We start from the raw sequence: 26006 nt of genomic DNA on the forward strand, positions 1-26006 counted from the left end.
CTTAGGGAACTCCCAGTCTAGCAGACAAGATAAACATGTGTTCAAGTAACATTATATATTACAAAGAAGGGATCATTCTGGTTCCGGGGAAGACCACTCGTTATGAAGGATGAATTCATGGATTTGTTATCATCAGTTTAGAATTCAACTTGTTCAAGCTTTTCAATTCTATCTTGTATTGTTCTTTACTTTTTAAAAATAATTTCTGAGGCAACACATTCATATGATTCATAGGCTGAAATAATTTGAAGGTGTTTTCTGAAAAGTCTCACTCCCATCCCATCCCTATCTACCCAATTCGCTATCCTCGACCTCATTAAAACCAGAAATCATGGTTATTAATGTCTTGAATATATGTCCAATAATGTCTTTGTGCAAAATAAAAACCCATACATTAAAATTTTCTAGCTCTTTCATATGCCAAAAGCAGTGTATGTTTGCCATGTTCTTCACTAATCTGTTAACACTATTGTATCTACAGACCTTACCTTGTCAGTGCATAGAATGCATCCTGTTCCTTTCTCCATAAGTAGTACACCATCTTCCTAGTCTTTTCACTGTTTTGAAGGTATTATGATGCATCTTCATCTATTGCTACGGTACGAACTTCTCCATAACACAGTGATTGCAAAGCAGTCGTCTTATTAATTCACAATTCTGTGGTGAGTTTTTATATTGGGTTCAGCCAGGATGTTTTCTGCCAGATTTGACTGGATTTACTCACGTGGGTACAGTCAACACAGAGCTAGATGATCTCAGATGGCCTCCCTGGACAGTGGAATGGTAGGCTCTGACCGCTGGCTGGAACATGTGCCTCCCCTGGCCAGCCCAGACTGATTCACACACTGCCTGGTCCCGGAAGCAGGGAGGGGTTGTGCCCCAGTTGAAAGCCTTGATTAAGCTTCTGCTTACATCATGTTTGCTCATGTCCCATTGGCAAGAGCAGATCACGGGGCCTAGCCCACTGTCATGTGGGAAGTACCATCAAGTTGAGAAACTCATTGGAAGTTGTTCTTACTACACATATTGTAATCAAGCAGCCTTTGTTGATGGACATCTATTTCCAGTCTTTTGGTATTACAAATAATGCTTCAGTAGATAACCTTGTCCACAAGTGAGTGCATATATGAGCAGGGTAAGTTACCAGAAGAGAGTTGTTGGGTCGAAGGGCAAATGCTCTCAAAATTATCTACTCTATTTTTGTGGTGCTGTTTCTCTGGTTATTTTAAGCTGTGTTTTTCTGACACTTGCACAGGAGCTTTGAAAATGTGAAAAGAGCTTAGATAGGACATGTATACAAACTGAATTAATTAGAAACTCACTCCTAAAATAACAAAAAAGGATGAAAGCTGAAATACAAATCAAGTCATTTTGAATATGGTGACATGTATATAATAGTTGAATAAATACAAACAAATCTGTTATTATAACAATATTGTGTTTCCAGCTTAGAAACACTCTGCTTATAGTATCTCTTAATACTCAGAACAGTTCCATGAGTAGAAGGTATAATTGGCCCCATTACAATATGAGCTCAGAGAGGTTACCTGATTTGCCCCATCTAGCAAGTTCAAGCCAGAATATATCCCCAGCCTAGTAACAACAAACTTGACTTCTTCCTATTAATTACATCTCATTAGTAGGGATTTGTGTCTTAGATCTGGCTTAGCTTCGGATGACATAAATTTGTTCTTAACCTGCTAATTGCTATAGTAATACATCACAATCACATGTGGTCTCCTCCCAGGCTCTTTTAAAAATTATAAGTAGTTTGTTTCTAATTTCTGAATACTTCTGGGCTTCTCTAACGTGTTCCCTGTTTTGCACAGGATGCTAACGTCCACACTGAGAGTTCTGACCCCTTCTTGAGTCTCTTGACAGGAATGTTCTTTAAGCCCATATGCTTGCTTCTGCCTTTGAGGAGGAGGGGTTACTTCTAAATAAAACCTCATCTTGGCCTTCCTGCAGGGGACATGGAAAGTTGACTATTTTCTTGTTTCTAATTCACACTTAGACACTTTCACAGGGGCTTGATCACGGCAGTGTGGGCTTGGCGTCCAAACCACCCACTTTCCTGAAGCGTGATTGACTCGCAAAGCTGTTCTGCTCAAGGACAGCCTGTTTTCCCGAGCTGGGATGATGACAGGTCCGACATGCACAGATTTTAAAACAGGTCGCGAGTCCCCAGGCTGTAGGCTGTGGGCCAGGATGCTTGTGCTTGAACGAGAAGACAGGAGAAAGGATCTACTTCAGGGAGCAGGGGAAGGTACAAGGATCAGGAGGCACCCCACCTTCTAGACTTCCCGAAACACGGCAGCTCAGACCAGTGTGCTGCTTGTGTCTGGCGTCCCTGATGATGCTGGCTGCCAAGAAAACTCTGGCTTCAGAGAAATGCAAGGTGAAGGCAAATACAAGGATGTGTCGGAAGGCCTGTTCATTTGACTGAGAATCTAAAACATCAAAGAGAGGCAGGCATCCATTTAAAGAGATAGAGAAATTTGTTATCTAATCAAGGTAGCCCATGATGGAAATTTGAAAACACAGCCAAGCAGTGACTCTGTAAACAAGACGAGGCACAGGTTTTGCCTTTGCATGTTTGTCTCCTCCGTGGCATCTAGCAGAGTGGAATTTTTTATAGAGTGGAATCTTTGTAAATATGGTCATAAATTGTTACAGCTCAAAGAAGTCTTAGAAACATCTTGTCCAGGGCTCACACTTCTAGAGACAAGTAAACTGAGGCACAGGTCCAGTAAATAACTTTAGGCTACAATCCTGGGACAGAAGCAGGTCTTCTCAAACTTAGTAGAGTTAGTTGTCATTGTGCTGCCAATATTCAAATGAATATTAATGAATGAATAAAATCGTATATAATCACTTACTTATGTATTAAACATAGGAGATCACCCCAGATTCATCTGCAGGGGAAAAGGGGTTTCGAATGATGAAGTGCCTGGTGTTACGGGGATCTGGGTTTCAGGACATGTTGGCCATCTTACAGAAAGTCTTAAATGTCAGAGTTGGATGAAAAATTGTGGACTTTCTTGCAATGATATGTTGTATGCTCAAGCTGCAGATAGCATGATGGGGAAAACTCAGCCTGAGGCTGAGTGGTTCTTACATGCACTTGAGTAGACTGCATGTGTGTGCAGTAGAAGGAGTAGAAATCATTAAGAAAAGGACTCCAGCAGCCGTTCCACTGACTGAGCTCCTGTGGCACCACCTGCCCATCGGCCAGTGCACACAAGGGCACTCATGCACGCCTTGCTTGATGGAGCTTGGAGAGCAGCAGCTTCCTGGTCGTCGTGCAGATGCTGTTACGCGGTGCATTGTCAGCTCCGTCTGCTCTGACTCCTGTCGCACCACCTGGGAGGTACAGAGAAGCTTCTGTGAAGGCTTACAGAGATGCATGTGACAGAATCTGTTGTCATGAGTGCATTTTCACACCTGACAAACAAGTGTCGCTGCAAGGTTTAAGGGGTCAGATATTATCGCCCCCTTGGGGATATAAATCAGTGACTGCTCTGCCAACCACTGAGAATATTTTAGAAGCCCACTTACCTGTGTCTAAAAAGTGCCTCATACTTGGTTTCCTGTGTCATAAAGAAAACCCTGCCACTAGCTAAAAGCAGGGATTCCAATGAAATGTGGGCTCCACTTTGCTACATTTGGTGTGGGAGGCCGTGTGACTCTAACTCTAAGAATACCGGTAGTGGTATCTATCTACATTCTAAGAATTGGGGGAGGCGAGGTTTGTACAGAATGAAATCACCCTGTCATATCTGTGAGGTTTCCTGCAGAACGAAGGTGAAAATCAACCCAAACAAACAAAACAGGAACGAGTCTGAGTGAGGTGCGCACTTCGCGAACAGAAAAGATGATGGTGACCTGAGCCTTGCGGAGTTCGCCAAGGACCGACCTACTTGAAAAGATCCTAATTTTTGTTTGTTTTTGTTTTTGTTTTGGCAGCATTGTTTTTTGTTTGTTGTTATGGTTTCAGTTTTGATCCTTGCTACAATTTTTTACCCTGCATGTGGTTGGAAATGTCAGTTTTCTTGATAAAAAGGGGAGAGGAGATGAGAGATTCTGCCATTCACACCACAGAAGAGAGATAGACCTAGCAATGACGTGGACATGTGTATCCATGAATGTGGGTGCATGTTGTGTGCCTCCGTGTGCCAGTAGGTATTGTGTTCATGTGTGTTAAGTGTATGCATATGTTGGTGCCTGTCATGTATCTGGTTACACACTGTTATACCTTCTTTTCTTAAAACACTTCATTCCTTCCTGAAGCTGATGTGCTTTGCTGTGAAAACAGACATAACTACTGTCTTATAAACTAAAAACCAAATACCTGAAAAGCTCAAATAAAATCCACCTTATGACACAATATTGAAAAATAGAAATTCTCCATGGAGAAAAGCCCACGCCGCACTGGGGAAGACAGACCAATTTGCTCAGAGGCTTTGCTTGTTGTGTTTTGTTTTCTGACCTACATCCCCATTTGCCAACAGAACAATGCTCTGTCAGCACATCTCACACCTCAGCGTCTGACTGCGGATGACTTTCACTTGAAAATCAGAATCTTTGGTGATGAGTCGGGATAGGGGATTGAGTGTTACACTATCCTACTGCAGCTGTCTCCCTCCCTCCTCTCTCCTTCCTTCTATTTTCTTTGTTGTTCTTTGGGATAGTTCACCTGGTTTACCAGATGAGGGTGTGCAGACAGCCCACTGTCAGAGTGATTGACGCCTCCTAGACACGGCTGCTCTGAGGTAGCTCTCTGGAGGAACCTCACTGAAAATGTAGGAAGAGTTTGGCGTTCAAGTGCATCTTGCCCATTTCAAAAAGGACAACTGACAGCAGAAGATGATAACAAGAAATAGCCACCACACAGTGAATTGTCACCACATGAGAGACAGGGTGCTAAGCTCTTGGCTTGCCCTGTCTGAGTCCTGAAGTTCTCCAGCAGATCCCAGTCTTTTCCCCATTTTCCGATGAGGATACAGAAGCTCAGAGACAGTGAATGACCTGTCCAGGATTGGCCAGCTAGGAAGCCACAGAGCAGGGCGTGAGCCAGATTGGACTGTGAGGGTCATGCTCGTGCTGTGTCAGCATCCTTGCAAGGACACAGGCCCTCAGGTGCACGTTAAAATCTGCTTCAACCCATGTGCGTTTGGCAGCCACGTGTCAACAAGCCGTCATTTTCTTAGGTACATCAGGAAAGTTATTTTCCCTCCCCTGTGTTTACATCCATCCTATCTGGTGTTCTGAGAAATGAAAACATGTGAAGAAGAATAGTTTCACTGCTTCCTGTGGTGAGATGCAGTCAGGAGATGGAGATTAGATGGTGGGATGTTGGAATTTCTGATCTAAACTCATGGCTGGGGGGAATGTAAGCTGCAACATGGAATTAAGAAATTGAGGAAATCCGAGCCAGCAGAAATGAAAGCCTCCATAGCTGTGGGACTTTTAAGAGTAGGGAGCCAGGAAGCAGTCAGAAGGCTTTTTTGCTTTGTTTTATTTAAATTGAATATATATTTAAATTATTTAATTATTTGTTTTTAACTGACAAGTGAAGGTTTCACATAAGGTTTTTGTATTTTGTTCTGCGTGATGAAGGGCTGTGTTATTATCTCTTGCTGCCTGAGTTAACTAATCATATTAACTGCATGCAGTGTTCAGCTCTCATTAATTTTCCATAGTCTCATTTGGCTTTGATCTTTTTATTTCAAAGCCAAAAAAGACCATATATAGAGAGAAACCATCAGGTTGTATCTCCTCTCCCAGTAGGAGTAGTTCAGACTCTAAGGATGCCTTTCAGGAAGGTTTTCACCAGCAAGTGACCAAGTTACACAGCTAAATACCTCCCCTGCCCCTTATCCGTCCTTTATGAGTACTGACTCTCTTCTTGGCTAAACCTCATTTCAAAACCTGCATCACAAACTGTTTCCATAAAGGAACGTTTTAAAGCATGTATTTGAAATATCCTTAGGTCTAGGAGACTAGTTTTGAAACAACTTACACGTTGCAGTCCTCTCACTCTGACATATCTTGAGTGACTTTCCTGAAGGATTCTCTGTGGTTTGCTGCACACGGAAAGCAATCAGTGCACCAGTTTTGGTAGATGGAGGTAACAGCATTTGTTCTACAGGAGCTTAGGTCTCCTGGAGGAAATAATACACTTTCGACAAATAGCCACAAGGTAAAATAGAAAATTGTCCAGCGCTAAGTTTTCATGCCTATGACTGCATACCTAAAGGCTGGTTAAATTATAGTTTTATTGAAAGCTAACGAACTCTTACTCCTCTCCCGCACAGAATTTTAAAAACCCTTTCCTCTCTCTGGGTTGTAATTATGGTGACCACATTTTCCATACCAAAAATTAAGGCCCAGGGTCTGACAAAGGGTTGTTGTGTCACTTGGAGGTGTGAGACCACCCATGGTTAGATTTTTTTGAGCAGCCTTTTTCAGGCAGGCCCTATAAAAATAGATTCATTAAATAGATGTGTTTTCAGACTTTTCATTAAAAGCCTATAATACAAACAGTATTTTATTTTGTATCTGAATCAACATGTTATATCCTAGAGCACTATTTTACAGCCTGAGGGTATGTGTTGGCCTATTCATACAAACATACTGCTGCATAGAGTAATAACACCTGCCATTATCCAGGTGGAATAAAAAGGTCCCAAGTGGTCTACTCCAGGTCTTTAATTTTCCTTTTGAAGATAAAGCTCCTTATTTCACTTTCAAAGTTTTTGAACCTTGCAAATGATTGCCATTGAGGCGTGCCAGATGTGAGCAATTGTGAACAGTCGTTCTTGAAAAGAGGGTGAAGGAGCGACATTTTCATCCTCATTGTCTCCCCTACTATCATTTGCAACTTCCACACATGTCATTTTTCAGCCCATAAAAGACATGGGGTGGATACCAGCCAGAGATGCCAGAGTCCAGGCCTGGGGCTTTGGAACTGAGAGGACGTTAGAGGTGAAATAGGCCAGTCCTGGTAACTTCCAGGTGAGAACACCAAGGCCTGTTTGACCGAAGATCGAATGACTTGCCCAGGGCCATCCATCTTGTCAGTGGAACAGCCAGCTCCTGTCCCAGCTTCCCGACCAAGGCGGCTTTCTGTTCTCCAGCCCTAAGACTTGTTTCTATTCTGGAGTCCCTCGGGTTGGTTTCTAGCCAACCTGATGTTGGAGGAAGCCCCTAACTATGATTATTTCATCCCAGAATCATATATTTTCTGTATGGACCACCACCACGTTACTCTCAGAGAAATAAGACAAAACACCTGCAGAGAGGATGCCTGGCTGTGAGGCCTGGTGGCAGACGTGACCTTGCAGGCAGCAGGACTCCAGGGAGGCTCTCACCTAGCGTGCAGTTGAGTTCAAGGCAACTCTTAGAACACGGCTCTGCTCCTGCTGCTGATCCAAGGACTCTTGAGACCAGGTGTTTCCCATTACAGCTTTATTTGGGGTTGAAGTATCATAGTGTGTGGTTGACCTGTTATTCTCATCAATAGACAGTTTTGATAGCTAATTTATTTTGTAAAATGGCTGCATGTATAAGCCGATTTTCTGAATATGCTTACAGACTGTGTCTCTTCCATTAAAAGTATACCAGATAATTCAACCTCATTTCACTATAACTTCAATTTGTCATTCATTCGCTCATTGGCTGTTCATTGAGTACCTTCTAGTTGGCAAGCACTTTTCTGGGTGTTGAAGACATAGCAGTGAACAACAGAAAACAATTTCCAGTGCTTTGGGGCCTCACATGCCACTGAATGGTTTTAATAAATTCACCAAAAAATAAAGAATAAAAACTCTTAGCTTGCTAAAAATTTGGATTATCATGAGAGCAGAGAGCCAAAGGAAAAGGGATCTATGTTTATTGAATGTCTGTGACTTTGTCATGTGCTGTGTTGGGTGCTTTATCTCAATGAATCATCACAGCAACTCTGTGAAAGATGAATATGAGGCTTTTATTTTTAAAGATGAGGAACCAGAGTTTAGAAATGTAATATATCTTGCCGATGGTCATATTAGGAAGGAAATAAGTCTGCATCAGTCTTTTTTAGGACCATGACACATATGATTATATAATTTAGAACTATATATTCGATGCATGAATCAACATACTATCACAGAAAATAAGTGAGAAGATCAGAGGGCACATCTTTGCCGATGTTAATTATATAAACAAAGAAATGCCATTTCATGGCTGGATGGATAAAGAAAATGTGGTAGATACATATAGCAGGATATTTTTCAGCCTTAAAAAAGAAGGAAACCCTACCTTGCGCAACAACAGTGTTGGTGAACCTTGAGAACATTATGCTTAGTGAAATCAGTGAGGCACGGAAGGACAAATACTCCATGATTCCACTTCAATGAGAGGTCTGTCGTAGTCAAACTCAGAGAAGCAGAGATAGGATGGTGTTTGCCAGGAGCTAGAGGGAGAGGGAAAGGGGCACTTGCTATTCAGTGGGCATAAGAATACAGTTATAAATGATACAACTTCTTGATATCTGTGACACAACATTGTGACTATAATTGGCAGAACTGTATTGTGACTTTAAAATTTTGTTATGAGAATAGATCTCATGTTAAGTGTTTTTATCATACACACAAAATTGTCATTTAACTGGACTTGTTTGAAATGTTATTTGGAATTAATTATGTCCATGTTCCCCCGTAGTAGTGATCACATTCTATTTCAAAACAAGCACCTTCCATAGAATACCTCACACTAGACTAGCTATTTGATGACCACAATAACATGTGCTTCTCAGATAACACATGACCTTTCATTTGGCTCAGAACTTAGTGGTTGACTTGCTAAAAATAGCTTGTTAATGGCTGAGTGTGATGTTCATCATAGGACGCTGATATTTGGGAGTTTTTCTCTTCATACCATGAAACCAGAGTGATTACCAAACTGATTACTCTCGTGTCTTAGATGAAATGTATTAAGAATTTCAGAGATAATTCCCTGTATTTTTCCCCTGAGCTAGTTACAAAGGAAAAGTATGGAATCTGCCAGTGCTCAGGGACTCAAATCTTTCCATTTGTCCAAAATACAGAGAGTAGACCGGGCAGCATTTCTGAAGAGGGGAGAAGGGCTGAACTGAGGGAGAAGGCCTTGGTGACTTAGGCCTTAATGAATTCAATACTGATGTGATGGCATGTGATGGCCATGATGACATGTGGTTCTGTCACTCCATGAACCCAGCTGCCGTCAGCACTTCCCAGGGCCCTGCTCATTGGGTGAGGGGTCTCAGGAGATGTATATCCTCCCACCCAGCCTTTTTGGTTAACTCTCTGGTTTGAGGTCTTTGAATTGTGCTTCTCAGCCTTATCACCCCAAACACTTCCTGTCACCCTTAGTTTAATATCCAGACTCCAACATCTGATGTCCAAAGTCTTACACTTCCTCCTTCACACTCCTCATCTCTCCCACTGCCCCACTCACATGTTGCTCATGGGTTACTCTGGCTGGCTTCCAGACCCCCTACCACGTCAGGTTGTTTTTACATCCTTGGGGCCTTCTGTGACCTGTTACACCTGCCTGTATTGTGCTAACCTAGGATTGGCTCCATCCGGCCTTCCCATGGCCTCTCCTATTGCCTTACTTTAATTTTATGGACATTTTCACAATGTACAGCCATTGCTTTGCTTGTTTATCCTTTCAGCTTCACACAAGCAGGGACCATCCCTGTCTTACTCTCCACAACATCCCCACCACCTAGGCAAGCACCAAGTGTGTGGTAGTTGAATGAATAGATGCCAGATGAGGGGAGGGGCATTCAGACTGCAGCTGATTTAGATGTACCAAATATATCTGGGAGTTATTTTTTAATAACGCAAAATAAATAAAGACCATGGCATTTTTTTAAAGTTCACATTTCTACTCAACATGTAGCTAGTTCTGACTTGTCAGATATTCACTGATCACATACAATAGCCTGTCCTAAAGAGATCCAAACCCGCTGCCCTTCTCAGCTCTTTGCAGATGCCCAGCCTGCAGCCTCACTCTATGGCACTGATTTTGGAATCTCCATTTAATGCATCAGAAACCGCTGGGCTTATCCTGAAATCCAAGGCTGGCTCTCCTTCCTGGGTTAGCAGCTGCTTATGCACAGATACCCACGTCAGTGATGTCACCAGAAACCAACCTCAGATGCTCCTGTAGAGTTGCATTTATTTCACGCACACACAAACCCACTTTTTCACTTGAGTAGCTTAGTAATACCATTGAATACAAATGGCCTTTCCCGAATATACTGAACCCTCACAAAATTTTTTTCTGGCTAAAAGGTGGAATTCAGTTGAAGATGGGTCTGTCATAAGCAGACCCAAGGGATCTATATAATTACTAAAATAAAAATCTCAGAAGTGGTTTCACTTGCTGGGGCAGCCTCATGGTTTCTAGGGCTTGGGGCCAATTTCCAGGAGCTTGGCCTCAGAAGGAAGTGGGAGAACCCCTCGTCTTTGCAGGGGCAGGGAGTACGTGGTGGTGGCAGCCTTCGGATCTGAAAGTGAGCTGCGGACTGTGGTAAGAAGAGACTTACACCCCTCCAGGCTGTGAGTGACCAACTTCCAATGTGTCAAGGTTTCCTACTTGGAAACCTAACTTAATTGATTATCACTTCTTGGCCTTTTGGCTAAGATCAAGCATAGTAACCTAGTTGATTTAGGGGGAAGTTGTAGACTGAGTTTCCAAAACTGACTTTTGAAAGCTTTTAGAAAATATATATTTTAAATTTTTTATAAATGATATTAGCAAATCATAGAAAATCTATGGCATAAAATCATTGAATCAAGCCTTGCATTCCAAACCAATGACTTATTTGCTGTAATCTGAATGATGTAACTGTTAACTTGGAGATTCTTATTAAGGGCAGATTTAACAGCCTTACATTGGATTGTTTCTAGGGGGAATGATGGGAAATGGCTTTTTCAAGTTTTTTATCCTGGGAGGGGGCTCTCTGTTCTTTTGCTCAGTTTGACAGTAAGAGTGAATTGATGGGGAAATCAGAGCTGAGTAATTTGGCAAATCCCAGTTTTAAGTACAGTAAATTCTCAGTTACAAGAAGAATGAGATATTCTGGTTAATTCAATCTTTAGTTTTTTCTAGGTATCCAACAGACCAGCTCTCTATGACCAATTTTTTTTATAGAATTCAAATACAGCAAAATATACTTGACACCCAACTATACCAAACACATGTTTACCTCTTAATGATTCAGAAGATCTTTGATGATCTCACCAACCCAGGGTCATCACAAAGAACATCAGTTATCTCAGAAATGGCCGTTATAGGGATTTTTGGCTGATAATAAGAGGGCCCGTTAACTGCTGATTGAAAACAGCACTCCATTGGGTGCAGTGGGTGGGAGGTGGGTCACCAATTATGTTCCCTGTGTCTTCAGGCAGGCTGTGAGGCTTACTCAAAAATTCACAGATTCTAAAATAAGGTGATGTATGTAAAACATGTAGTGCTGAGCCTAACAAAGAGAAGCAGTCATGAAGACGGGAACTTTAACACATTGGTTTGTGCTTGGTTTGCTTTTGGGGACGGGGGAGCATGGTCATGGGCTCAGCAGCTGGAGGAACCTGATGTATCTAGCCTGGGACCAGCGGAAGCTTTCTTTTTAAGATTGATTGATTGATTTGAAAGAGTGACATAGAGAGAGAGAGAACAACAGAGACTGGCTAGCTCACTCACAAATGGTTGCAACAGTTGGGGTTGGGCCAGGCTGAAACCAGGAATTCCATCTGGGTCCCCACTTCAGTGGCAGGAACTCTTTACTTGGGCCATTATTTGCTGCTTTCTTGGCACATTAGCATGAAGCTGAATCGCAAGCAGAGATGGGACTCGATCCCAGGCACTCCGGTCATGGATATGGGCAGCTCAAGCAATGGCTTACTCCACCTCGCTGCAATGCCTGCCCCAAGCAGAAACTTTTTAACCTCCAATATTGTTCACATTTTTAAACTAAGCACCTACAGAGGATAACTACATGGACAATTATTAGCTAAGGGTAAATTTTGCATATTTAAATCAGTTATGACTTCAGATTGTACACTGTCTTCTGGGACAAGTCTGTAAAAAGTTAGGAGAAGCTAGGAAAAAATGTCTAGTGTTTTATTTTTCCTTTCAAATACTATTCATGAAGGTAAGTGCTTATAAAATTTTTGGAAGTCATTTTGTCCTTAATTTTAAAGATGCAGAGGCTGGCATTGTGGTACAGTGGGTTAAGCCAGCACTTGCAACACCAGCCTCCCTATTAGAGTACCAGTTCAAGTCCTGGCTGCTCTGCTTCCTGTATAGCTCCCTGCTAATGAACCTGGAAAAGCAGTGAATGATGGCCAAGTGCTTGGGCCCTTGCTAACCATATGGGAGACCCAGATGGAGTTCCAGGCTCCTGGCTGTTGCAGCCATTTGGGTAGTGAACCAGTGAATGAAGGAGCTTGCTCTCTCACTCACTCACTCTCACTCTCTGTCACTCTGCCTTTAAAATAAATAAAATAAATCTTTATTAAAAACTTTTGAAAATGCTAAACGCTTTGACTCAGTAAGTTTGCTTCTGGGAGTTTTCCCTACATGTATATAAAGGCAGTAGTATTTCTTTTTGTTTTTGCAGAAAAACAATTTGGGAAGGAAAGAAATGTCTATGTAGGGAACTGGTAAGTTGGTTTTATAAAATAAAATGCATCTATGAAGAAATGAGATAGAGGGCAGTTTTTGTGGCCCAGTAGGTTAAGCTGCCGCTTGGGATGCCCACATCCCATTTTGGATGCCTGATTCAAATCCCAGCTACTCCACTTCCCACCCAGCTTCCTGCTAATGTACTTAGAAGGCAGCAATGATGGCTCAGGTACTTGAGTCCCTACCACCTACGTGGGAGATCCAGATGGGGTTCCTGGCTCTTAACTTTGGCCTGGCCCAGCCCCAGCTGTTGCTGGCATTTGGGGAGTCAACCAGCAGATGGAAGATCTGTCTCTCCCTCTGTCTCTGTCACTCTGCCTTTCAGATCTTTTAAAAAAATAAAAAGAAATATGATAGCTATATATAAACTCACATGGAGAGATGCCCAAGATCTGTTGCAGAGTGACGAAGTTGAAGTCTGTGTGGATTATACAGTTTCACTGATGAGGGGAAAAAAATAGATGCACATGTATATGCCTTCTATGATTGCAGTTTCTGGAATGATACGTAGTACACTGTTCAGTTCATGTAACTTAATTATAAGTGTTACATGTTAAAATTAATAATTACAAATAAATAAAAATTAAGATTAATTGCTCTAAGCATTATTGATGGTAAAATAAGCGTGATTAAAGGATATAAAAGTTTACTGTCTTTCATTTGTTAACAATTTCCTAGTTTACTTATTTAAACCTAGTTTATTTATAGCACCTGTACAACTGAACTTCGGTTCAGCTTAAGCTTGTTCATAATTTCCAAAGCGATGCTTTTACTCTTTGTGCAGTAGTGTGGGAGAAAGTGGTGATCATACCGGTCACTGAGTCCCTGCTATGTGCTTATATTTTCTCCAAATTCCTGAGAAATGAGGAGGAGCCTGAGGCTCTCCTGTCTTAAAGAACTTGCTGAAGCTCTGAAGTTTCAGGCCCGCACTGAAACTGGGCTCGTTCTCCCAGGGGTGTGCTATTCCCATGTGTCGTTCTGCCCAAGATGTGGCACTGGCGAGTTAATCTCTCAGTCTGTTTTGTGGTGAAGATAGATTATGTCAAAGAGAAGATATAACAGAAAACGTACTTTGGAGAGTTAGCTGTTTACTGCTTTCTACATTTTCCACTCGCCATTGTTTTACTTACTCGGTACTTCACTTTTGTCTGAACTCTGAACATATACTTGGAGTTTTATGGAAACGTCCCAAGCCTTTTTCCATGGTGTGAACAGCGGTCCCCTTCTCCGGGGCCAAGGAGAGCCGTCTGAAGCCTGCTTCAGCTTTCAGGGCTGGACCTAGTTCAGATGAGAACACCATGCCATTGTTTATTTTCATGAGATAAAGAACAAAGAAAAATAAGAGAGCAAAATTGGCTTTTGAAAACATTCAAGTAATGTAATTTTTATTAGTTGAACTAATTCTAGGCTTGGCTTTTGATTTAAGCGATCTCTACAGTTCCATGGGGTACACCCAAGTGGCCATGTAGAAGTTAGAATAACAGTGATAGGGAGGCCCTTCCATACTCTGTTTCTTGCCTTGCTTCGCGGACATCCTTCATCCATTCTTCCATTCAACCACTTCCTGAGATGTGCAGGCTTTATATGAAGTTCTTCCTGGTATTTTCAACCTAGTAAAGTAAATGGAGTGGGTGTGGGTGGTGGTGTCCACAAAATGGGCCTCTAACCCAGTTTCAGCAGAGGCTTCTTAGAGGAAATCATAGCTAAAATGTCCTGAAAGAGAAGCAAGAGAGGTGCCCAGTTACCTCAGAAGAGGAAACAGTGTGTGCAGAGGCCAGAGGTAAAAGAGAACACCGGACATCTACACAGCTCTGAGTCTCCAACTAGCTGATCTGTGGCGTGAAGATGCTGACTACAGAGCCGTCACTTGACCTATTAAAGGCTCATGTATTCCTAGAATAAATGGCTTTGTTCCTAAACACGCCTCCCACTCCTACTGATTCTGCTTGTTCTGATTGGGTAGCCATCCCCTCAGCGCATTCAACTGGGTATGGAAGGCTTTCCTAATCTCTCATATTGTTCATACCAGCCCCATCTTCCTAAATTCACAATTGGCATGTGATACCCGTGGGCAGGATGAATATTTTAGAGACTCATGTAGAATGAAATTATAACTGCCTTCTCCAGGAAGAGAGAAATGCTTAAGGATGGCTTTTCTCTTTTTAATAACAAAGATGGGCATTAAAAAACAAAACACTGCACCCCAGCCACAGCTAAACAGTTCACTCTTTTGATTCATCATTGAAACAAACATCAAATAATTCTTCCTTTGTTTCTCTTTTTGTATCTTAAAGCATGCTACTAAGGTCTAAATTTTATTAGCTCATGACAGTGAATAAACTTAACTTTCCAGTTTATATACGCCACCATTTAGGATTCCCATCTATCCTCCTGTAGTCAAAGGAATCTTCGAAATTCTTTTCCTTACTGTATTTCATCATCTGAATTTATTTTTTTCTTTTTTTGCCTGTGAAAACTGAAAAAGTGAAGACCAAATTTGGGCATTCATGTGTGACATCCACATGGCAACCTAAAAAGCTAAGAAAATACATGTTGGGGAGCTGGCTTTCTGGCATAGCTAATAAATCCACTGCCTCCAATGCCAGCATTCCAGATGGGCACTGGTTCTTGTACTAGCTACTCGGCTTCCTCTCCAGCTCCCTGCTAATGCACCTAGGAAAAGCAGTAGAAGCTGACCCAAGTGCTTGGGCCCCTGCCACCCATGGGGGAGATCGAGAAGAAGCTCCTGGCACCTGGCTTCAGCCTGGCGAAACCCTAGCCATTGGTGCCATTTGGGGAGTAAGCCAGCAGGTGGAAGATTTCTCTCTCTCTCTCTCTCTCTCTCTCTCTCTCTCTCCCCCCTCTGCTCTGTCTCTGTCTCTGTAACTCTGAATTTCAAATAAACAAATAAATCTTCTATTGGATTTTGGAAAGTGAGGTAGATCTATCCTGGCTCATGATAAGCCATAAATGGAATTGAGGAGGAAGGATAGAAATAACATATGGTTAATATTCAGGAACAAGAATGGCCATATCCTATATAAATGAATTTAGCTAAAAGATAAGTAATAAAATACTGCTCTTCTAATTGTCAGCAGACTTCCACTAATTATACGTTAAAGATTGTCAATAATACCCATGGATTCAAAACCTATGGAAGACTGAGAATCTTGTAGTATTAAGCATTGCAGGGTACATGGGTCGCATGTGTATAATAAAGACAATAAATCCATTTAAGTATAGCTATGATGAAATGTGTATAAAGTGCTTTGAACTCTACAGAAGTAAGCAAAGTATAAATAGCTAGCATGCTCAGGCACAGAGAAAATCAAGTGCTATTTTAGCGCTTGGGCCAGTGATAATTTATTGTTCAGGCTTTCCAGTTGAGTCAATGTTTACAACGTGCTGTATATTAACGGAGACAAAAATAGTCTGTGCACATTACTGTCTTGGATAGATTGCTGAGTGATCAGCAGCAACTGCATCAAACAACCACTCCCCTATGAGCAAGGGATTTATAATATTTAAAATATTCATCCTAAAAATCCAAGCTGTTTTGGCAATTTTATCTGTTAATAAATATGGTTCAGAGAGAGGCGGTATGATATCAGTAATGGAAAAAGACAGCAAAGTGAGTCACAGTCCAGTCTCAGAGCCCAGATTCCCTGTTTTCTCATCCTGCCTCCATTACCTGCTAACAGTACTGACCTTGGATAAATCACTTCACCTTTCTGTGCCTTGATTTTCTCATCGACAAATGGGATTAACAACACTACCTACCTCACGGGACTGTTGTGGAGCTGAAGGGTGTTAATACCAAGAAGCACTTGGAATACTGCCTGACACAGAGTGATTGTGAGGTGTGTAGACTCTTCCAGGGGCCAGCAGAGTCACTTTAGATAAGTCACTTAGCCGCCTTCACTTTCGGATTCTTCTTTGTAGAATGCCAAGGGTAATGAACCCTTTGCAGTATGCCTGTGAGAATCCAGTGAGACTCTCTCTGGAAAGCAGTGAGTCTGAGGTTCTGTGTCTTTTGTCAGCCTTTGCCCTTGCATGGAGAGCTTCCCATGACCCTTTCTTGGGTACCTCTGTGTGTGGCCTTGCCCATACCTTATGAAATCACAGCCATGAGGGTGGTTGGGTCCACATCCTTTTGAACAGGACACTAAGTTCCTTTTCCCTAGAAATACCCCTTTCAGAAAGTGTTTTTGAGATGAACACTTAATCCTGCCGCACTCCTTTAGCAGTCTGGGCTCTGTTTTTATTTGTGATATGGAATGTGTTTGACGATTTTGTGTGTATATTGTGTCTCCCCAACGAAAGCCAGTGTTCTTTGGGAACAAGTACGTCCTCCGACGGCTGGCTGGCTGACCCTATCTGACTGGCGTTCGCTCTGATTATGTCAAAGGTGGGTGTGGCCACAGGGTTCCACAGGTCCCTGATGCTGTCAGTGTGAAGCTGGCTTGGGAACCAGTTGTGCACCAGGGCTGCCCACTGCTCCTAGGGCCAGACCAGTCATGCGCAGGCATCCAGACCCTGTAAAACCTGGCGGGGGTCGGGGGTGGGTTCCTGAGTCTACAGTCTTCATGTAAGAAGTAGCAGTGAAAGTCTTGCAGCACTGTGTCGAGGTCTCAGGAGAAGACTATGTGGGTGAGCTCCACGAGTGACATCACTTGCGCATTCACCACTGTCCAGGGGCTGGACTGCATCCTGGCAGACTTGAAGACCTGATCTGTCCACCCTGCACAGGACAGATCCGTCTCTGAAGGGCGGACTCCCGCTAAAAGCTTAAAGTGGTCAACGCAGAATGCCAGTGTAGTCACTGGAGTCTGTGTGCTTCTCTGCCCTAGCCACGCTCTCCTTGCAGGCAGAGTTGCCCGGGAAGCCAGATGTGCCCCAGGGGTGGCTTGGTGAGCAACACAATCTCAGACAAAGGCAGTTAGCACACTGAGATGATGTCACAGGCGGACTCACAAGATCGCCTCCAGCTCACTGACCAGCAGCTGGCAAGTCTCTGTTCTGACTGGCGTCGCCATCCACTCCATGCGTGCAGTCTGCTCGTTGTCAAGCACAGGGGGAACGGGGAGCCATTCTGTTTCTTTAAGGTCCATTTTCTTAGCCCGTCATGTTTCTGCCTGTGTGGTCCTAGAACCTGCACATGTTACAGGGGGCGGGGCTGCAGTGCAGTGGGGCACTGGTGCTTTGCCACAAGCCACCTCCAAGAGCAGCCCAGAGTCAGGCAAGAAGAGAGGAGTTATTCTTGCTAAAATAAATTACACCACTTAATGTACACAGAGATAGGAGGAAGAAGAGCGCGGAGGCGTTTTCTCCAGGCAGATGTTTACTGTTGAGACTGCGTGACTGCGATGTCCCGGGACAGCGCGCAGGGTGCCTGCTGAGGCCCCGGCCCCCGGGCACAGGGCGGTGTCGTGGCTTCTTTCTTTTCTTGTGAATGCCTGCCATGCAGGCACTGATTCCGAAGCTGGCCATCTTCAGGCACCTCTGTCGCTTTACGGCTTAATGTCTTTGAAGTGCCTCTCATTAAGAAGCTGCTTCGTCTCTCAGGTACCCAGTGGCACAGCTGAGCTGCTGGCCAAGCGCGGGGCCCCATCTGCAGCTGTCTCTCAGGAGCAACAGCTGTCCCAAGCCCAGGCAGCGAAAAGGCTTGTGTCCCTACCCAGCTCTGGGCTCCGCCTCTCTCTCCTCATGATAGTGGTTTAGCGGACGTAAAGCCTCGTGTGACCCAGGCGTGCCCCACTCCAGCCAGCCCAGGAGGGCCGCTTTCCTCACCTGGGGTCACAGAGGGGCAGGCCCACTGTTCTGCACCTCTTCTTCTTCCTCGCTCCTGGCCCCCAGCCAAGAGTTGAGGGTGTCCAAATGGGTCATTTCCTGCCCTCTTTCCTGGGTCACCCCTTCAGCTCTCACTTACCAGCTTCCCCGCTGCTAACCTATCCCCAGCATTTCCTCATCTTTGTGCTGTCCGTGGCCAGGGCTGGAGCCCCATCCTCCAGGGCGATGGGCATTGACTCATGTGTGCATGAACAGAGATTCACTGGTGAGGTGCACCTGCCAGGCTGTGTGCTACACGTGCCTTCAGCGTGTGCAGGTGCACTCTGAGACTTCAGCAGGCCTCTCTTTGCAGCCTGCTCTTTCTGATGGGTTACAGTGTGGATTGCACATGAGGTCCTCCTGCAGAGAGCTGTTCCTGTCTTCCAGCAAATGCCCCGGTTGGGACATGAGGTCTGACTACTCTCTGCAATGTTTGCTTAAGGGGAGTGCTGCAAAGCAGAACTCACTGCAAAGTTTTGCATCCTTTGTGGGCTTTGAGTGTCCGTGTGTGCAGACAGTCTCGGGAGTGGGTTTGCAGAGGGGCCTGTGAGGCCTGATCCATGGCTCTGTTTATAGCACAGCCACTCCTCGTGTGCCAGGCGGCTGTGGTAGCCATTCTTCCTGTCATCCACCCGTGGATACTCGCTGGTCTCAAGGGAGCAGGTTGTTTCCCTGAAGTCACTCTGCAGTGGCCAGGCAAGGATGCACTTTGCCCATCAGGTGTTAGGGTCCCTCACTCCATGTGGCTGGCAAGTGGTGGCCTGCATGGGCCGATGCAGCTGGACTGTTGCTGGCACTGTTTGGTTATTCTTCTTGATGCCCTGTTTAAATGATGGGCAGTGATCAGCCACCTTTTCAACCTGAATGTGTTCCAGGGAATCTCCTGATTCTGCAGCCTGTGGCTCCCAACCGTGGCTGCCCTCTGGAATCACCAGAGGTGTTTAAAGGTGCTGATGTCCCAGGCCACACCCTGAACCAATTCTGCCTGGGAATGTGACCCAGAACCCCCCAAGGGATTCCACTGTGTTGGCAAGACTGGGACCAACTGCTGTAAGGGAAGAGAGGAACGGGGAAGGCAAAGCCAGGTGAGAGGAGAGAATGGAGGAGGGACGAAGAGAAGAAACAAAAGGGCTGCCTGTGTGCGGGTGGGGAGCATCTCCCAGCAGGTGCCTAGTGCTCCCCAGCAGAGCCACACCCTGGCCCTGCCCCTGCCCCTGCCCCTGCCCCTGGACCTGGACGTGAGGCTTAGGAATGGAGGCAGTGCCAGGTGGGAGGCCGGACGCCTGTTGTGGGCTCTACGTGCATCTGGTCTTTCTGTGATGTGCACCCCTTCCTACCTGAGGACCCCTGGATTGTGAGTTCCCTTGAGCCTCTGGGAGCTTCTGGTTCCTGATCCAAGTGAGGTCACATCCTGCTTTGTGCAGTTGCTGTGTGGTTTGGATAGGATGCTGGTACTGAGAGCACATGCCAGCGCGTCACACCTGGAAGCGGCATAAGAGCGCGTCTGTTTCATTGGAACTGCTGCTGCCCTCCCCGCCGTCCTGAAAGGCAGTGGTTCTGAAATGTCGCCTTGGGAGCGCGAACCAAACCACCGAGGCCTAGGCTCACGGAAGGGCCCTGGCATCGAACTTTCCCTAAGCTCCCAGCTGATTCTGAGGCTCCTAACGCTGAAGATCCTCTCGGCGGGCCCTGCCTCACCAATGCCACGCATCAGTGGGACCACAAAGCCACGCCAAGGACTCTGCAGCCCACAGAGCTTCACTGCCTCCCACGGCTCGCTTTTCACCTCCTTCTTTCTCTTTGTCATGATTTCAGTGACTCCTGTCCTTACCTGAGCATGGAACAGAGGCGTCTGCCAGGTGTGCAGGCACCGCGGGGCAATGCTGGCGAGGTCCCACCTCTTGTTCACAAGTCAAACTGAGAGCAGTCGTAAGGCGTCCGTCATCCGCTGAGTTAGAAAGCCCTCGCCAAACAAGGCGAAAACCTTTGCGCTTGTGACTACAGAGGCAAAGTTGAGTTGTCTGCTTTTTAGTCCAGCTGCCCTGAAGGTCCTTTCCAGGGAGCCTCGATGGTCGATGGTCGATGGCTGGCTGTGAGGGTGCTAATCAAAGAGCATTCTCCCGGCCTTCCGGCAGCTTTTAAAGGCCTGAAAAGCCCCCTGCATCACAATGAGTCAAAGGCGCTGTGCTCCGACTAGTTTCCAGTGTGCAGTGTGAGAATGCCGGTCCGTGAGAGCCCACAAGGCCCCACGGTGGGTTTACTGCTCATTGTGTTTGCTGTAACTATAATAAGAAAGAGGATGTGTCTGCCCATACGGGCAGCCCACAGTAGGAGCCCTGCCCTGAAAGCCTGGGAGCCGACAGTCAGAGAACCTCGGTGGTGGGTCTCAGGGTCTCATGGCTAGCAGGCGGTCCACCAGGGTTGAGGAGAGACCCCGTCTGCCTGACACCGCGGCTTCCGGCCACACTGCTGCTCCACGGCAGGAGCAGTCACTCAGCTGGCTGGCTGGCAGCGAGTCGTTCAGGTTGCTGCAGTGGGCCTGGGAAAGTGGCAAACGCCATGGAGACTCAGCCCAGGGTGGGCGCACAGCCCTGCCTCCTCCTCCTCCTCCACCTCCTCCTCCTCCTCCCCCTCCTCCCCCTCCTCCTCTTCTGTCCGGGGGGATGAATGCTCTCCCAGGAGTCCCCATGGAGCAAGAGAGCTGGAGCCAGCCCTTTATTTTCCATTTCACAACATGGGGAGGTCTTGCTGCAAGTTTTGCCGAAGAATTCCTAGCAACACCAAGGGCATCTGCCTCATTGTGAGATTTTAATTTCTCCCTTCCGTGATCCTCACATTTGGCTAGGGTGCCAAATTTGATTTGAGAAAAGCAACCCCACTAAGTGGCGTTGACCTTCATCCTGCTAAAACCCATTGTCCATAACCTGTCAACAGGTAGTAACATTTCTGCTGGGAATGTCTGCAGATTTAGAAGGGAAAACAAGGGGAAAGAAAGAAGGGGTGAGATACAAATGCTAAAATCTTAGCAAGCGCTGTACTGACTTGGTGGATAGCATCGATGACCGCATGCTTGCTTACAGGGGACCCTGGAGTCATTCATGAGTGAAGAGGGATCTGTTATTGTCACAGTGCCATTTTGACACATGTCAAACTACAGAAGTCTTATCCAATGAGAGAATGGAAAGCCGGATAAGTCATCAGAGAATAAGGATCCTTACAACAATAGTGCAATCCAACATCTACAGTACATAGGGTTTCAAGTTTTTTTCTTGCACCTAAATAAGCTCATCTTTGGGTTTGATATTTCTGTGAACTTTTTGAAGTACCCTCATATTAAGCACCTGCTGTATGCCATCGTAAGCACCACATGTACCGACCCCTGTTGTCAGCACAAGAACCCGTACTCTGAGTTAGGTTCCATGACTATCCCCAGTCAGAATCCAAGATGTGGGCCAGCGCCGTGGCTCACTTGGCTAATCCTTCGCCTGTGGCACCAGAATCCCATATGGGCGCCAGGTTCTAGTCCCGGTTGCCCCTCTTCCAGTCCAGCTCTCTGCTGTGGCCTGGGAGTGCAGTGGAGGATGGCCCAAGTGCTTAGGCCCTGCACCCGCATGGGAGACCAGGAGGAAGCACCTGGCTCCTGGCTTCAGATTGGCGCAGCGCTGGCTGTAGCGGCTGTTTGGGGTGTGAATCAACGGAAGGAAGACCTTTCTCTCTCTCTCCCTCTCACTGTCTGTAACTCTACCTGTCAAATAAATAAATAACTAAAAATCTTAAAAAAAAAAAGAATACAGGATGTACAGACTTGATGAGATCCTTGACATGATCAAGGAATAGGCTCCCAATGTGAGTTTCCATCCAAAGATGGCTGGTGATTGATAGCCACACTGGGTGGAGCCCCAGCCCCTTGCTGAGGGTACCCCTCCCTGATGATGATCTAGGGGCCTTCACCTCTACACCTCCCTCTGCACCCCAACATGTGGCTCTTGGGGACCAGCCAGTGGGATCACACTCCCTTGATGTCACCCTCTTTGCTCCCCTGTTACAAGTGGCCCCAGGAGCGAACATGGGAAGGGGTTCCTATCTGTCTCAAGCACAGTCCGCTCCAAGGACTTGGAAGCAGAGCCAAGGCCCAGGCACGCTGGAGGGACCTAGGGGCTGCCTGTTGAAAGCCAGGCTGCCTGAGACACGGCAGCTTGCAGACAGCCTGTTTCAAGCCCTCAGTCTTTCCCACCCTTGCCTTAAGGACTCCTAGGCCCATCCTTTTACCCACCCCCTCCAGTGTTTCTGAGCACCTTACCTCTCTCAGGAAACATTCAGGGGCGGTGGACCCTTTATTCCCGCTCTGCACAGCAGAACCCTTGTGTGTTAAGGGCAGGGAAGTAGGTTTTAAAAAAAGCACCCATGCTGTGCCTCAGGAAGTCTGCTCCCAGTTTCCCAAGCAGGCTCAAGAATGGAAGCAGAGAGCCAGTCAGAACAGCCTTGTGCCTTATTTTATCCCTATTTTCAACTTGTGTGTTGTGCTTTTCCATTACTTTTAATTGAGTCAAGTCCGTGACTTTTGTGATCCCCAAATCCTTCATAAATTCATGGCAATGGGCCCCCCACTCCCCACCCCCTTGAACCTTCTCCCTTCAGCGCCTGGGAACCTGCCCTTTAAATTGGACATGGCTGGGATTTTAATCGCTCCTCAAAGGCACAGTGACAATTTCACAACAAAGCAGGGAGGTTGAGTTGGGGGGAGGAAGAGGGAGTTTTGTTTTCTGCCCCGATTAAGAGAGCAACTGTTCTCTCTTTGTCCCCTGGGGCCGACTCCTGGCACCAGACTGGGGAGACCTCAAACTCTGTGTTGCAACATCCATCAGCTCGGAGCGAGCCTGAGACTCCTCAAAGGTGCACTGCAGCTGTTTGGATAAAATTCCAAAATCTTGTTTGGGAGAGTCTCAGCCCTTGTTTTACATTCGCCCTTCCTGGCAGAGAAACCAGGAAGTTTTACTTTCCCAGGGATCTCAGGCAGGTAATTGTTTTCCCAAACCATATTTTAATCTGATGGCAGTGGACATTCTTGCTCTGAGAACCTTTGCCCGCGTCCATAAACTGTTTGTGTTTGCCTTGTATTTTGGAGCCTCAGTTCCAGAAAGCTCCAACCCCCTCCTCTATATGCTGTACCTCTGTAACGTTAGAGTTGAGGGCTGTTTTTGTTCCTCCACAAAGTTATGAGCCCGCTAGTCCTTGGCATCTTGGAGTGCTTTGCTGTTATGAGGCTGGCCACGTCCAGGTGCTGGGTGATCTGTGAGGACGGGAATTGGCAAAATCTCCTGCTCAATACCATAGTAAGGCAGAGGAGCAGCAACTGTGCCTGCCCGGTGGGTTCTGCCACAACCAGGCGTGTGTGGCCTTTGACGCCAATCCGTTTATCATGAGGCCTCTTTAAGAAAAAAAAAAAGTACTTATTTATTTGAAAGGCAGAGTGATGCAGCAAGAGAGAAAGAAAGAGATATCTTCCTTCCACTGGTTCATTTCCCAAGTGGCTGCAATGGTTAGGGCTGGGCCAGGCCAGCGCCAGGAGCCAGAAACTCCACCCAGGTCTCCCACAAGTACTTAGGCCCTCATCCGCTGCTTTCCCAGATGCGTTAGCAGGGAGCTGGATAGGAGTAGAGCAGCTGGGACTTGACCCGGTGCCCATAGGGGATGCCAGCATCACAGGTGGCTTCTTAAATGGCCATCCTGGGACTGTGAGCTTAGAGGTGTGCCCACCATCCACAGGTCCCATCCCCCTGCTGCTCCAGCCCCACTGAGAGTCCACGTCATTTGCTTCTTACCCCAGACATCAGAGCTGTGTTCTTGACAGCCACTAAAAACATAAAAGCCAAATAGTTTGGAGCAAAAAGTCTCATATGCCACCTGGAAGCTGGGCCTCTACTTGTGCAAGGTGAGCCATAGGGGGACCTTGGAGAGGCACTGCCCCCGAGAGGGGTTACCCCCGGTCTCTGGAGTGAGCCAGATCTCCAGAGAGTGGGTTGTTACAAAAGGTCAGAGAGAACGGCCCCTCCCTGTGCTTGCATCCATGCTCCTGCCATCCTCATCCGCTGCTGTGAGGTTCTCACCAGAGGTTGAGCCAAGGAGCTGCCTGGCCTTGGACTCAGCCTCCAAAACTGTGAACCACAGAAACCTCTTTATAAGCACCCCGCTCCAGCCACTCCAGAGGGGTGGGAGAAATGGTGTGAGGATGGAGGAGGGGGCCTGGCTGAAGTCCCCAAGCTCACGGTGGGTGCTCAGAGAACTGCAGCGAGACCCCACAGCTACTGTCATGGAGGGAAGCTGTCCCTGCACTGGGAGGTTTGCTCTGTGTGATTGCTGCCTTCGTCAGCATGCACGCACACCCACCCCTCACTCGCTCGCGCACATATGCACTACCTTTCCGTTCATGCGCTCATTGATTCCGTCAACACATCTTTCCTGAACAAGCACTGGCGACGCACTGGGCGCTGTGCTAAGCAAACGTCCCACGGTGAGCTGGCAGCAGGAGGGTTTCACAGCCCTGACCCCAGGCACCTGACCACCGGCACGCATCTCACAAGGCTTCCTCCTCCCACCCAGTGAGTGTCTAGAGTCGGGAAGGTGTGGAGAGAGCCTGGGAGAGCAGACTCCAGGCCAGCTCTCATCATTCCAGCACACTGAATAGACTGTAAGGAACTTATCTCGAGGGCTCTCAGAGCACTTGTTCCCATCCTGCCGCTGCTCCCTGACCTAACAAAGTCACATCCAGAGTGCTGACCGGAGCTGATGGAACCACCGGTCTGGGAGCATACAACCAAACAACAATGGCAGGAGCTCGGCCGAGATCTCTCTTTAGATTTGCCTTTGCTTCAAAATGCCATCCATGATTTCCACCTGCCTTCCCCTCGTTCCAAGTCAAATTTCACTCCATCATCCACAGCCCCGATATCTGGTGTGAGGGCCTCCTCCTGCCTCGCGTGGCAGGCTGCGATAGCAGTGGGGCTGTCCCACGGGCTCCTCAGTAGGTCCAGTAGCTTTGCTGTCTGATGGGGCAACCTGGTATCCCGAGAGCATTTGGGGCACCTGTGTAGTAGGGAGGAGGTGACTGCAGAGGTCAGAAGTGTGAATGTGAAACCCATCTCTACCACTTACCAGCTGGTTGGTGCCGGCCACCTCTGAACTTCCCTGAGCCTGGGTTTCTTCACCTTTGGGTTCCTTCTGAAAGCTATTGATAAAACAGGTTTAGCACCAGGAGGGACCTTAGTGAACGAGGAGCTAGAATTCACCTGGGATGCCCTCACACAGCTGTGCTGGCTGTTTCCAGCCACTTTCAAGTCTGGCCTGATTGGCCTGCGGACACACCGGGCTGCTTGTTCGGTGTTTTGAATATGACTCTTAGAAATAACATAGGTGGGAGAGTTTGTAGAATGAGCAACACCCTGTCAGCTCATTTGACTCTG

The 26006-nt window shown here is 46.3% G+C and overlaps 1 protein-coding gene and 1 long non-coding RNA gene across 6 annotated transcripts in view; one reads left to right on the forward strand and one right to left on the reverse strand.

Annotated features, from left to right (window-relative positions):
• LOC149123687 (uncharacterized) overlaps window positions 1-24671 on the reverse strand; it is a 40594-nt gene extending 15923 nt beyond the window's left edge. For 3 of the 5 annotated variants that reach the window (XR_016213892.1, XR_016213891.1, XR_016213894.1), the window contains exon 1: window positions 489-24671. This is a non-coding gene — a long non-coding RNA (uncharacterized LOC149123687). The remainder of the gene's footprint in view (window positions 1-488) is intronic. The other 2 variants (XR_016213890.1, XR_016213893.1) reach the window with 2 other exon arrangements.
• Window positions 1-26006, forward strand: part of BCL2 (BCL2 apoptosis regulator) — a 169956-nt gene that overhangs the window by 101021 nt on the left and 42929 nt on the right. The gene's annotated exons all lie outside the window — the stretch shown is intronic.

Source organism: Oryctolagus cuniculus, chromosome 10, assembly GCF_051225735.1.
Source record: "Oryctolagus cuniculus isolate XC-2025 breed Fujian yellow rabbit chromosome 10, ASM5122573v1, whole genome shotgun sequence".
Taxonomy (NCBI): Eukaryota; Metazoa; Chordata; class Mammalia; order Lagomorpha; family Leporidae; genus Oryctolagus; species Oryctolagus cuniculus.